Below are 14,409 nucleotides of genomic sequence, written 5' to 3' on the forward strand. Positions count from 1 at the left end.
AGGCTCTTTTCCCTTCAGGAGGAAAGGAACATTTTGGTGGTTTACCATGTGCACATAGAAATAGATATCTGCAGATATATAAAGCCTTCCCCCTGAGCAACTACAGATATCCCTGTGCAAAAGGTAAATTACTCCCTAAATAAACCCTGTATTTAAAGAGGGACCAGAGGCTTGTAACAAGTGCACCAAACCCCCACTGTTTGCTACAGGAAACTCACTCTATGATGTTTACTCACTCTTCTGGCCAAAATGTCACAATGAGAAATTGTAGTCCCATACTGTGAGTATTTTCCTCCATGGAAGAAGGGCTCTCTAAACCCTCATGAGCCTCTGGTTGAATCCACTTAATATCAAGCAGTAGCTTAGAAGTCAGGTCCTGAAAATTTATTTTTGACAGTCATGGACATGAGAACAGATTCTCCCTTTCCTCCCTGTTCATGCTCTTTGGAGGCCAGCATACCCCCCAAGATTAGGCATTCCCCCACTAACAGCAGCTGATCTGCACTGAGCATGGGTGAGGTGTCTACCTACCCACCCAGGACTTCCATATGACAAGTTCACAGTCAAGCACAGGCCCACTTATCAGCTCCTCTCCATCTGGTAGCTGGACACTGAATCCACACTGTTTCTCTCAAAGGCTCATTTTATTTGTGCAGCAGGACTCCAAAGGCTGACCACAGCATAGGTGTGAAGCCTTTCTAGTTCCTGTGATATGTTTATTCCCTGTAGGATCACTGCTTTCTAGTTTAATCTTCCAGGAAATACATATCAAAATAAACTAAGGAGCAAAGGCTTACTAAATAAAACTCTTACCCTTGTCATATTAATCTTCAGTAGAAGAAAGCATTATCAACCAGTGGTGGAAAAGAGCTGATCCAAACCCTTCCTCCTCTCCCTGCTTGGGCAGGGTCAGTCCAGGCAGTGCTCAAGCCTTCTCTTCTCTCCAGGCCACTTCATAAACACTTCTCTGTGATTTACTAAAGACAGTTTTAAAACAAACTGGTTCTATATCTTGTCTTGTCATCTGCCTTGCAAAGCAAGGAGCTCCAGTCTCTCTTAGCTTGGCATACTTGGATCTGCTCTCCTACAGTGTTGAAAAGGCACCTAGAGCACATTCAAAGGCAATGACCTGTGATAGCATGCTTACTCTGAGATCTCTTTGAGGCATCCTACACCTTAGTTTGAGTATACAATGGACAGAGTAAACTGACACCGTCTAGACCGTCTTAACACGTAGTCAAAGTCAGCCTTGAAAACTGGGCACTGCTATCAAAACGGCATTCACTGTCCAGCAGAGAAATATGTCACAAATGGACTGTTTTATTTATTTACCCTTCAGTGAGCTCCAAGCATTAGTAAAAAAAGGATGATCTCCACAGTTGACTGGATTTTGGGACTGATGGTGAGTATCTGGGTTAGAGATACACCTATGGGCTTCTGCACAGTTAACAGCTCTTCTAACAAAGAGCATGGGGCACCAAAATGCTGCAGTGCAAAAATGCCCTTTTCCCATACGTGTTTGGAATGAGAGGTCAGCATGACTGACAGCTTTCTGGATGCCATGGTGCATGGATGATTTCCCATGGCTGGGTAGCAATGAGGCAGACTCATGGCCTATGTGGTAGGAGAAGTGGTCCCTTTCTAAGTCATTCCTAAAAAAAGCGACACAGGTAAAATCTTAAGTACTAGGGCCATTCCTAGCCTCATTAGGCTTAAGATCATTGCCACTTTATGTATAATGCTAACTAGTCTAATAATTCTCATTATCAAGTGTAAAAATGCAGTATTCGAAACCACCTGCTTATTTAAGACTGACAGTTTGAAATGGGGAAAGTACTAAGGAAAACAAAACAAAAAAACCAGAAGCAAAATTAAAGCTCTGTACAGTTTTTTTGGTTTCAGTTGTTGAGGGGCTTTTAGACTCTCTTTCATCTTCTTTCCCTTTCAAAGACTAGTTATTTTTTGCTGCATTTTGAAGACATTTGTTCAATGTGAAGTAGTGGCATGGCTCCCTGAGCAGAGAGCTGTCAGTAAACCCAAAGAGCTGCCAGCAAACCCAAAGAGCTGCCACACAAATGAGGCCCCACATGAAAACTTGCCACATGTCTTGAGGACCTGTCTCAGGAAGCAGCCATTTTCTGAGAGGAATGTTTCCTCCTTTTCCCATTTCTTTCACCGTCCATATTTTTATGGGAGCCCTTTTAGCATAGTACTTATTTCTGACTCATACAAATCAGCTCCAAAGCTTGGGTAATGCCAAAAAAGGGCTATTCATATTCATTCACGCTCTTGTACACATCTCTGCTCTCATAAAATGGAACATGTGTCTGATGAGCTTATTTGCTTTCTAAATGTGTGGCTAGGAAGGATAGAGAGTGTGCAAGATATAATGGTAGTAGCACTGGAATAGCATCAATAAGGCATCTGCAAATAGAAACTTCCCAGTTTGCCTGACCTCTGCCAAGCTCTTTGCAGTCTGGTTATAATGGTGTGTAAGAAACTCTTTGGTGTAAATTTTATTGTTATGCCCTTTAATATACACAGACATGTGCTCCACTGGTTAATTCCCAAAATAAAGATGCTGTTTAGTACAGAGATGACTCATTCCTAAGATGCCACTTGACTGGTTGCTGTTCACTTCCACAGGGAAGAAAATGGTTAAGGTCATCACTTGTGCTGTCAGGTAGAGCCCCGTAGGGTCCAGGGCTGCTTGAGTATCCCCATCTGCAGCAGGCTGAGTCTGTTGTGACTCATCCTGCACAAAAAACTCACAGTCAGCTCCCATACCACAGCCCTGCTGGATAATGCAATACAGAAAATGCTTGGGGAGAAAAACTCTCCTCTCCCTGGTGTACACACAATGTACAACACCTCACAGCACTGACAGACTATCCCAGTGTACAGGGGGACTGCTCATCATGCTGGACTGCAGCCAGGAGACAGCCCCTCTAATAAGACCCCATACTCAATGGGAAGATGCTCCCCACTTAGCTGTCGTATTGTAGGGCCCCACGCTTCAGCAGTGGCCCCTCTCCTGTCTTCTGCCCTGCCTGCCCATGTGTCAGGGTACAGCCCTTTGAACTGCTACAGATGCCAAAAAAGTTGGCATCTGGGACGTGTGTCTCGCTACCTTGGACTGTCAGTGGGGCACGACTTCCTCCACAGGGCACTGAATAGCTGTGTGCATTAGATTGCACGACAAAATGGCAAACTGTCTTCCATGGGTTTTTTATCTCTTCATTTTTCTTTTTTTTCACTGAAGTGGTAGCGTTATATAAAATTCTGGTTGGTTTCTTATTGGGGGGGGGGAAAAAAGTCAAGCTAGACAAATTTTTCCTCTTCCTTCCTCCTTTCTTCCCTTCCCTTCCCTTCCCTTCCCTTCCCTTCCCTTCCCTTCCCTTCCCTTCCCTTCCCTTCCCTTCCCTTCCCTTCCCCATAAAAAAATTTTGCTCAATCCCAGCTGAAGATCAGGAGCATAGGGGAAACCTGAACAAGGAAGAGCCTGCCTTCTCTATTGCCATGGCCCAGCAGGAAGCCAATGCCCCAGCATGTCTCCCAGAGGGAAGAGCACAGCCTTGTGTAGGAAACCAGCCACGTGGCAGCCTTATCCTCACACTTTCAGAACACGAGGGCAGCCCAGCAGGCTGATTGTGTCACAGGGTCTGGGAAATGACACCAGAACCTGTCAACGTCTCTACTCTGATTTCTTTCATATCCTGCCATAAAAGGTCTAAAAGTCTCCAGCATCCTGCTAACACACTGCAACATGATTGTAAGAGTCAAGCACTATAAAATATGCAGCACTTTTTGCCAGGATGTTATGTGTTGTACCTTCTGTCTCTTTTATGTGTCATAAACCTCTTGGTATTAACAACATCTTTTTAAATGGCCTTCAAGTTTTTTTCTACATATGAGGAAAACCACTGGTATTTACCAAAGCTTTGATTTCTGATATTGTTTTTATATAAATCATTGTCTCCTTGTTTAAGCCAGCAATGATTCCAGAACTAAAACATCAGGTGACACCACAGACCTCTCTTTGCATGGTATAATATCAAAATGTGCACATGAGATAGTGGTTAACTGATCAGTCCTCAGACCTTTGTCTCAGATCTCTCTTCGGCAATAAGCAAGCATCCTAGATAAGCCAATGTCTACCAAGATATCATAGCAGAAAATGACATCCCTCTCCTTTTTCCAAAAATAAGGAACATGATTTTAGGTTATGCAAGTCTGTTCTTTCCCCACATTCCAGACATGGTGTCCCCTGTGTCACAGGGATACTTATATTTGTGCTAAAAGTATGATGCAATTGAAGAGCAGGATTCTGGAATATCCTTAGGGAATTATTTTGTAAATAAGTATTCAGTGCTATGAGTCTACTTCAAAGGTAGAAAAGAAAGGAAAAGAGAAAAAAACCACAGCTCTTCAGAAGTATTTTTATGAATCTCAGGGATGAGTCATCTCTGGCAGAGGAGATTTAACAGGATGCAAAGAGGGGTTGACTCCACACCGAAGCAGGGAAATCACCATTCCTTCAGTGTGATGGATGATTTGTTTAACTAGGGCTCCCCTTTACCATCACACCATCACAAGGCTCCCCCTCCCCCCCCCCCCCCCCCAACCTCGCCCCCGCCATGTGACTGACAGATACTCCTCTTTGGTTCCATGTGGTGCATGGCCAACATTGCTTGTAACATGGGCTGGAGGTGTGAAATAGCAGTGACAGGAATCCCCTGTTACTCTGAGAAGGATCCAGAAAGGCTGCTTCCTTTTTTTTTTTTCCCCCCAGAAAAATGCAGTTTCTCTGATAAACACCCTCACCTTGCTTCATCCGGCATAGGAATTCAGTATCAGACAGAGCCATCTCTAATCTCTCAAGTTCCTTTCAATCTATTTGCTACTAGGGCACTAAGATTCCCCTCTATCTCTGTGGCAGATGAAACGAGCTCAAAGTTACACTTTCAGGGGTGGAGGTCAGTTCCCTGATACATTTAGTCAGAAGCCTGTAATCACTTGAGTTTTTGTCCAAGTGAGAGCTGAGAACACGCTGCATTTCTTAAATCTACTTATTAACACGATAACTAATCTAATGGATGCGTTCAGATGCTTGAAAGCTGAAGGCAGGAGCAAGCATGCATACGCATCAGGACAGCTTCTACATTTTAAAGCCAATTTGCTACTTGCCTAGAATTAAAAAGAGGATGACAAGTCCAGATCTGCAAAGAGCTTAATGGGAGTTAGCAAACTCAAACTACGGCTGACAGGGCAGAGGAGGATGATGTCTTCCCTACCACACGTAGGATTTTCTGTCATGCTCTTAAATCTTTTGAGTCTAAATTTTAAATAATGTTTACTGTCTGCCATTTTAATGTTTGCATACATATTCCCGTGACAGGGTTGCAAGAAGCCACTCCAGTTCATTTCTTAATCAACAGGTAAAAGGAAAGACAAAGTGTTCCTAGCTACTCTTTCAATGCATCTAGCATTTATGACAGAAGAAAGTGTATCCTAGGAAAAGCCCCGGTTTTGATGTGGACTCAACAAAATCTTCCAACATCTCCCTCAAGACAAATTGGTAAGAGGAGATTGCTGAATGAAGAGCAGAACAGTCTCACCTCCCTTGGTGAAAGGACCCTTTCCAAGTGTGAGTCACAAACAGCTTTTCTGTTGTTCTCATCACTGAATGGCAGTTGTCCACTTGGCTTCCAAAAGTCCTGGCCCAGAGTTGACACTGGAATGTTACCTGCATGACACACTCAATTCAGCAGGGGGGGAAGGGCAAAGCTCCTTCCTAACACCAATACAACACACACTTTTAAAGAAACATGCAGGTTTAGTTGCTAACTCCACACTCGGAGTGTGAAGGAGGGTCCTCAGGGGCCCGTAAGCCTTCTCAGTTTTAGATCAAATTGCTGCTTCTGGGGGTAGGAGCAGTGTCTTTCCTGCCCTGGCACAGCTATATACTGCTGTATGAATAAATAATAAAGCAAGGCAAGAGATCAGAGAAGTTTGGATTACTTATAAACTGCATCAGTTCCTGGCAAGGCTGACCTAACTCATGATCCTGAGAGCTCGATAAATTGAGTTCCACAAAGTTCACCATGTATTGGTTTTCTGATTAAAACTTTAAAAACTAGGGGTCTTTTTGCTTTCCACAGCAGTATAGTTCTAATGGTGTTATATAAGCATCATGATTTCTCTTCCTACTTTGAGCCAAGTTTCTTTCCATGCCCCCACCATGTTATGCACTGTGCTTTCCTTGGTTTTGCTCTCCACCCCAGAGGAAGCTGTTTCCATGATGTATTATTAAAGTGCGTACGTTGCTTGTGAGCTTCTCTGGTACCCTTCAGTAGGGAGACACAATCTAAATGTAAAACAGCATTACTGTGATAAATAAAGAGAATTCAAAACTCTGGCACCCTTACTGTGTGTATGAGATGCGCTTGGATGCTAAAAGCTATCCTGTTTTGCATGTGAAGCACTAGTACGATGTAGTTTTTTCACCGAGATCTGGAAGTACGGAAACAAAGTCTGACTTCTAAATGACTAATGCATGCAACTGCACTGCAGGCCTGAGAAGTTCAGTCCGCACTCACCTAAAAATGACTGACTGGTTCATAGTAAACAGTATTTAATAACAAGAAAAACTGGAAAACAATCCTACCCTATCCGTTGACAAGAAGCTTATGAGGTGTTTTTTTGATTCATAGCACACAAAATGTGAGAACTGAGGGAGAAAGAGGCACAAAACCTAAAACGCTTCACTGGCATTAGCCAGGCATCTCACGGTGTGATTCCCTCCCCAGGAGAGCTCTTTGGGGACCATGTATGAGAGCCGTCAAAAGTGAGGCAGCAATGACCCCGCTCTGCAGTACTCTTTCGACTTAATAGGAACAGCTGGTCAGTGAAGTGTTTGCTAGAAATTTAACAAGGCTCAAACAGTGAGAAGCATCTGCCAATAAATCAAAAGGGAGCACCCAGCTAAATGAGGTTTAATTTAAATTCGTACCTAGGGCTGACAGATGAGAGCTTTATTGCTCTTCTGCATTGCATTAGAAGGCGCAGGTTTGTGACCACGTCAGCAGCAGCTCAGGGAAGATGTTTCTGAGCGGCAGCCCAGGGTCCTGGGCTGAGGGCACAGCGACCGTGCAAACTGTGCGTCAAATGCAAGGGGGGCTGGTGGGGAAAGGCAACCGGGAAGTCATTTCTCCCTAATGGCACATTTTCCAAGCCATTTGAACATGATGCAAGCCACCTTGGCCACAAATGTTTTCAGCTTCACTGTGCCCTGTTGCTGCTGCCAGCTTGGTTCCATTGCTCTCCGGCAGAGCAAGCCACCACGGCAGACAGTCCACGGCTGCAATGGAAGCTGGTGATAGCGAGAGGAGGGAAGTCATCTAACCTTTCTGTTTCCTTGTCTGAGGAAGTCCACACAACCTTCTGCAAAAGGCCAGCTTCCCTGGAGCCCCCAGAATATGGCAGGTGTGGGCAGAAGCCTCTGGAAGGCCCCCTCATGGCAGGCTGAAGGTGGCCACCACTAGCACCAGGGGGTCCCACTTTGCTGGGCAGTTTTCAGCCTGGCAGCAAGGGCTAGATTTCACCTTGAGACATTCTCAGGCAAACCGTGGCAGAACAGGAGAGTTTCTGCCTGCACACTGCTCTGCTCTGCCATGAGCAGTGCTGACTTACTTTCAGGGAAATGTTCAATCATGGCTATGCGGCTCTGGAGAAGAGCCTCATGGCTGCTCGTGGGCACCTCCAGCGTTTGGAATGGTGGTGATTTCGCCTCAGGCTTCATGCTGTAGGTGACCCCACGGTGCACCCATGCCTGGGGGCATGCCTGAAGGAGTCTGGCACTTGATTACCAGCCGTGCTGCATGGGCTTCCTCACATGGGCACTGGGGGGAACTGAATTTGCTGCATATGCAAGCAACAGCAGCATCCCCTTTGCCAGAAGGCCTGGGGTGCAATCAATGGAAACAATCACTTTTCAGGCTATTGGGGTAATTCAAGCAGCCAGTCAAAACTGGACAAACAAGAATAGTAAATGGTGTGTTGCCACAAAAGATTAACGGGGGTGGTAAGATATGAGAGTTACAGACGAATGCCAAGGTGGCTGCCTATGTGCCTCTATGATGCAGGGTCCTGGAGCCAGTGCAGGGCAAGGCAGCCCTAGGGTCCCCTCCTTACCCTCCTGTGCCTCTGCCCATGGCTGGGAAGCACCGCAGAGGTAGGGTGAAGGAGGGAATGGCTGAAGGATGAGCTGCAAGTTGAATTTCTTTGGGCTGGGCTGTCACTGAATTCTGCACAGCTGCTGTTTGCATGAGCTGGGGAATCAGTTTGGCTTTCTTTTTCACATTAAATTAGAGATATCCAAAGTGGGACACATACTACAAAGCATACCAGAGGGTATTTCTGGTATATGCACAAATCTGAATAAATGCATCTGTAAGAAAAGCTGCTCTGTAAAAATTGTGACCATTGCCTCACATACTCAGCGACCCACTGTTTGGAAGAAACCTCAATAAACTTATTCATAATGTTTTCCAGAAATTTCAAATAGAAGAGCCTGCAAATAGTGCACAAAATGCAAGTGGAAAGAGAAAATTGGGAATAACTGACTTATTACAGATATACTGGTATATTGACATTCCAGTTAGCTTTTGATATACGAATACGCACTTGGGTGCATGCGCGCACGCATATGCACACATAAAATGGATTAGATTCATTCTGAAGCTTTTGACAACAGCAGCTACACTTTTTACAAGTCAGAGGCAGCCATATTCACTTCAGAAATCATCTGGTAAGAAAATATCAAAAGCAGAATGTGCAGGCTTTTAAAGAAATGTGTAGGAGCAAAACAAGCTTATTTCTGCTTTAATCCAAACTGAATCATATGTCTTATGTCAAAGCTATAAAAACTAAGGAAGGTAAAAGAGGTAATTCTTGTACTCCAAACTTTTTTAAAAATCTTGTATTAAATTATTTCCTTCTCTTTACACAAAAGAAGTATCAATTCCTAGCAAGATAATTTCACCTCTTTCCTACCATTAAGAAGAAACTAAGGAGACACATCCTCTTCTGGTGTACTCTGTTACCGCTCCTCAGGATTCAAAGGAACTAGGACAGTTTCCAACCATGGAGGACATGATCCTCAGATCTTTAGTAAGTGAAAAAACATCCTGTCTGAAACTATTTGGTAGAGGAAGCTTCTCCGGAGACAGCTAATAAAATACTTTCAGTGTTCTGTAAAGGAGATCAGTTGATCCTGAGTGTAAGGCCGCTGCCACTTACTGCCCATCAGGAGAAGTGCAGTGGCCCCTGGCCCTTTTCCCAAACCCCAGTGGAGCAGAGTGCGGGTCAGATGAGTTGTTCAGCTGGCAGCAGCCGCCATCTGTCCCCTTGGCCACCTCTGCTCTTATGTAATGGCCCAGATCTGGTCAACGGACCGGGAGGCCCTGGAGAAGGAGGGCTCCCAGATGGCAGTCTGATGCCACCACCGATACTTATTATACTGTTCCTCAGGTCTGGGGAGCTTGGGGGAAGGACAGTGTCCAGAACCAGACTGCATGAAGTCCTTAGGTGCCAGAAACCTGCTTTGTCCCTCCATTTTTTCAGGGTCCTCAGGTACTGCCAGAACATGGGCTATACACCAGAATTTGCTCTGCAAAAGTAGAGCGAGCCAGGTGGTTTCAGAAAGCACAATACACTCTGCATTCACATACTATCTGCGTGGGCTCAACATGTATCACACAGTGGGGCAGGAGATGCTCCCTGATCTTCCCTGACACTGAAAAGATGCTTGGGGTCTGTCCAGCCAGGACAGTCAGACACCACACAATTGAGCGTGAGACTGGGCTAGGATACAAGGAGGATAACAGACCTAAAAATTTTTAAGCAAGCTGAAAAGCTTCCAGTAGCCTTGGAGCTATATTCAGATAAATGACCTTAGACACTGATCCACCAAAAGGATGATGTCTGGTCTAGAGAGGATTTAAAGTGTGTAAATTAGGATCCTGTAGGACACATACCTCCCACTGATATTAAGAGACAGCTTCAGATCACCCACAGTAAGCTGGAGACTCCAGCAGGGAGCCACATCCATCCAAACAATAGTAGACTCCTGGCACACCCTGCTGCCTGCTCGGTAGTGGCATTGGTACATGAGACAGGACCTGCAATCTCTCCCTCCATTGCTGCAAACCAGGGTGAATCCACTAATTTCTCTTGACACGGTGTGATGGAAGATGAGAACAACTGCCAAAGAGGCAGCTAATGCTATTTCAATGCACCAGTAGTTTTTACCTACCCCGCTTCCCTTCTCAGAGCAGACTGAGAGCTCTTTGCAGCATGGTTTCTGTCCATGGGTCCTGGGCCATGATGGGAGCTCCTAGATACAAGATCAGAAATGAATAAAATAAAAAAACAACAAGAGTTCTTGAAATTACCTCCTCCAGCTTCTCTTCTTGCTTTCTCATCCTCCTCACTCTTGGGTTCTGCAGCAATAACAACAGCAGTAGAATTGAAGAGTGAACAGAATAATACTGCAAAGTTGAGGTTATCTCTGGAAAATCTTCCCTGAACAGCCTGAAGTGGCCACATGATTTTAGAGAAAACGTTGAGGATGTCACCTTCACTCCAAGGCTAAGACCAAATGCTGGGCTGGGTCCATTAGCTCCATCTGACCTGCACAGGTCTTCAAATCTCTTCTGGGAACACTGAAATAATATCAAACTAATACAAAAACTACCATCGCCCTGAGTCACTGCTGGGAAACTATTCCGTGCCTTTGCAGTAACTATGCTGGCTTCTTACACTACCAAAATAGCCTTTATTAAAGAGATTTAACCAGGTTCAGAACAAATTAAAGATCATTTAGCATACCAGAAAACCATATAAGATCACTACTATAAGGAGGAAGACATTTCTGAGCTGCTGTCTATGTATTTATTTTCTGCATATGGAATCAGTCATTTTGTATGCTTGATAAAATCAAGGACAATTAAACTAAATTGAGCTTTAATTTCAGACTAAGGCATACATCTATGGATGAGCATTTCTTCCTGCAGTGTCTGGAATTACTAACCAGCAGCACAAGCTAAAGTCAAATATCAGACAAGGTGGGAACAAGTGCATTGCTCGTCAAAAACCAGACAATGATAAAGATGTTGGAATACTTTGCCTTCTCTCAGAAAAGAGGAGTTCAGACAAGGTCTATATTCCAGTCTGGAATATATTTAGAATGAGAAGTGGGACAATAAATGTTTCAGGAGTTGGGGAGGGATAGGACAAGGTCAAGCTGAAGTGACCCAGCTAGTGAGGAATCCCACCATTCTGTGCAAGAGGATAAATGAGTCCCACTGAGGGCTGAGTTTTCAGTATTCATGAACAGGAACACTAGCTGTGCTCTCAGCTTCCTGCACACTCAACATCACCTTTCTGAGCTGTACCACTGAAGACCTGTGGAGAAATGATCTTTTATTTGCAAACATACAACTGCAACAATTATTTTTAATCCCAGTCTCAAATCCGACTTCCATATCTTAAAAAGCTGGAAACGTTGTCCTCCGCTTCTTATAACATCTAATGTATCTGCCTGTTGCAGAGCCTGGCTCTTCTCCTGGCAGCTGGTGCTTCCCTGCGAACTGACTGGAAAATTGATCCTCCCCACAAAGTTTACATGTACAGCAGACATTATTTCTGCCCCACATCGGCTCTCAGTTTGACTCCAGTTCTGAAAGGTCCCTTTTCCGGCATCTTTGATGGCAGGTCCAGGCTGGTTGTTAGCCTTACACAAAGCGCTGTGCCTGGGTGATTTTGATCTTGTTCTTTCCTCCCAAATCCTCAGATGACCTATGAGAAGAACAGAGCTTTTCCAAGCTGAGCAGATGGCTTGCAAGGGGATACTTGTTCAGGAAGGGCAGGTTGTGCTAATGACTTTTCCGAAGTCCCACTGTCCCCTTGCCAACCATGTCATTTCCAGAAGGTGAATCCTGTAGCAAGGCAGCAGGGAAAGGTGGTTTTAACAATGCAGCACTATCTTTGGTCAATGTGGAAAAGTTGTAAAATCTTTAAGGCCATACAAACACTGATCAGTGGAGTTTTCTAGAGGTTCTGGACAGCTGAAGCCCTACAGAGGGGGGGCTGAAGGGAGATGACTTATGTTTTCTGGAAAAGCCAAGTCAGCTGAGGCCAAAGAGTCTAAATGAATCATTTAATTAGAGACCACGGAGAGTCAGAAAAGGATTTTGATTCCATCCAAGCTTCCTCTTATTACAGGAGTAATATTACACAGCTTAGGGGGAAAAAAATTAATATATCAAAGGCTTTGTTAAGTCCTTCTGTTCCTCATTTACGCAAAATCCATCCAGCTCACTCTCTAAGGCACAATGGCTGGCCTCTCAGCAAGTCACTATTCAAATCCTCCCTGTCCAGTGACAGTTGCATTACAGCAGAGGAGGTGATAGATGTCTTACTAGAGTTTTGCAGATCAGCTCACACAGGGAACTCTGGGTCCTACCATTTTCCCCTCATCTCTAATGAACATTCATGTCTAGAACAATAAAATCTCCTCTTGTTAGTGAACACTTTGAAAGAAAAGTCAGCTATTAAGATGATTAAGATACAGCTCAGGTACGGTAAAACCTTCTCATGTCTATTTCCATCTACCTTTGAAATGCAGACTGCTACACAGAGGCAACTAAATGTCCTAGTTTAACCTCTTACATGGTTATCAAATGAAAAGGAAGGACAGTGAGAAATTCAGCAAATCAAAGGCTTTGCAAGAGGGTTCAGGGACTTCAAAACAGCCTCTTCTCACATGCAATACTTGTGTGGGAGAACAGGAGGGAGGAAACAGTCCGTTCAGATCTTCAGTCAGTTTAGGACTTACTCCTATGATTCTGACAGCTTCTTCTGATATGACAAAATTTGATCCACTTCATAGGTGTGATTTATTACCTGTTCTGTTTAGAGCAGAGAGCGCCAATCAAAAAACTTCCTTACCCGAAGATCAGCTTCCTGTCTCAATCTGTGATAACCCAAATTACAACTCAAATTAAATCTCTTGACAGCTTGGAATCTTTTTTTCTATTATTAATTTTTTGAAGGAGATAGGAACGCTATTTGAATGATTAGCTGCCCAAGTACATCAGAGAACAGAATATAAATAGGATTCACTTGCAAAATGGAGGTAGAACCAGACACATGGAATATGTCGAAAGGGAGTTTAATTGTGCTCTGTTTTTAAAGAGTGACAAAACCATGCCAGTGAAATTTATTACCCAAGTATCATAGAAATTTGCAACTCAGTAAAGTTGTCAAAAATATTAAATTATGCAGTATGTGCAGATGTGGTTGAGAAATTACCCAAAGATTTGTTTAAGAAACATCAAAGAGGTTAACTTCAAACACATTTTCTGGGGCTGATATTCTCTTTCATTTTCAGCAAGTTTAGGGAATTAACAATGGTATTGGCAAACATTTATTCAGGTAAGTTAGTCTGCTCCTAGTTATAGCATGAAGACTTATTCCCTGGATCTCAATTTACACATCATTCTATCTACCCACCAGCACTTTGGAACAAAGCAAGATCTATATGCTGAGAAAGTTACAGCAATAGAAAACACTAGCCCTCATATCCAACCAAATGGATGTCATGAACCGAATTCCTGTTTATCCAAAGGAGTAGAGGAGGAACCAAGCAAAGCTGGACCAGCTCAGCTGGGTGTCTGTGAGGTCCCTCTAATCTTGTTTGGAATATATCACACCTAGAACTTATTTGAATGGTCTTCCTTTCAATAGGACCCTTCATGCCACCTTGTTTGTGACAGCCTTCCTTACTTCAAGTCATCAAAGCCCTAGTCCAAAACATGGCAATAGAAGGTCTCCACTGTGTTTTGATTTCAGATGGTTTGTTATACTTGGAGCAGCTGAATTTTCCCCAATACTGAGCAAACCAGAAACAGGCAGTCTTTGTGAGCCACCAGAAGCTTTGAGTTCCTATTTAGGGAAAGTCAGACATGGCAATAATCTAGGCATCACAAATATGAAGGAATGAGGCTGGGTTCCTATTTGGGAAATTACAGTGGTTTAGATGTAAGGCTGAGAAGCAAGATATTTTTAGAAAAATCATCTTCTAATTACTCCAGGCTCTATACACTTGTGTGTCCTTCAGTCCTTGTGTCCTTGAGAAAATGCAGGAGAAGAATTTGTGTTGTCACGGAGGGTAATCTTGTACTGTGTCACAGGAGCATGGTTCAGCAGAGAGGAGCTATAGGTTTTGCCATGGGAATGGCATTACATACAGTAACTCCTCCGGCCTTTTATCCCCATTTGCAAAACAGTACAAGAACCATCTCGTGGGAGCATAAGCCAATGCCAGTGGCTGTTACTATCTTTGTG

This window comes from Athene noctua, chromosome 1 (genome assembly GCF_965140245.1).
Source record: "Athene noctua chromosome 1, bAthNoc1.hap1.1, whole genome shotgun sequence".
NCBI classification, from domain to species: Eukaryota; Metazoa; Chordata; class Aves; order Strigiformes; family Strigidae; genus Athene; species Athene noctua.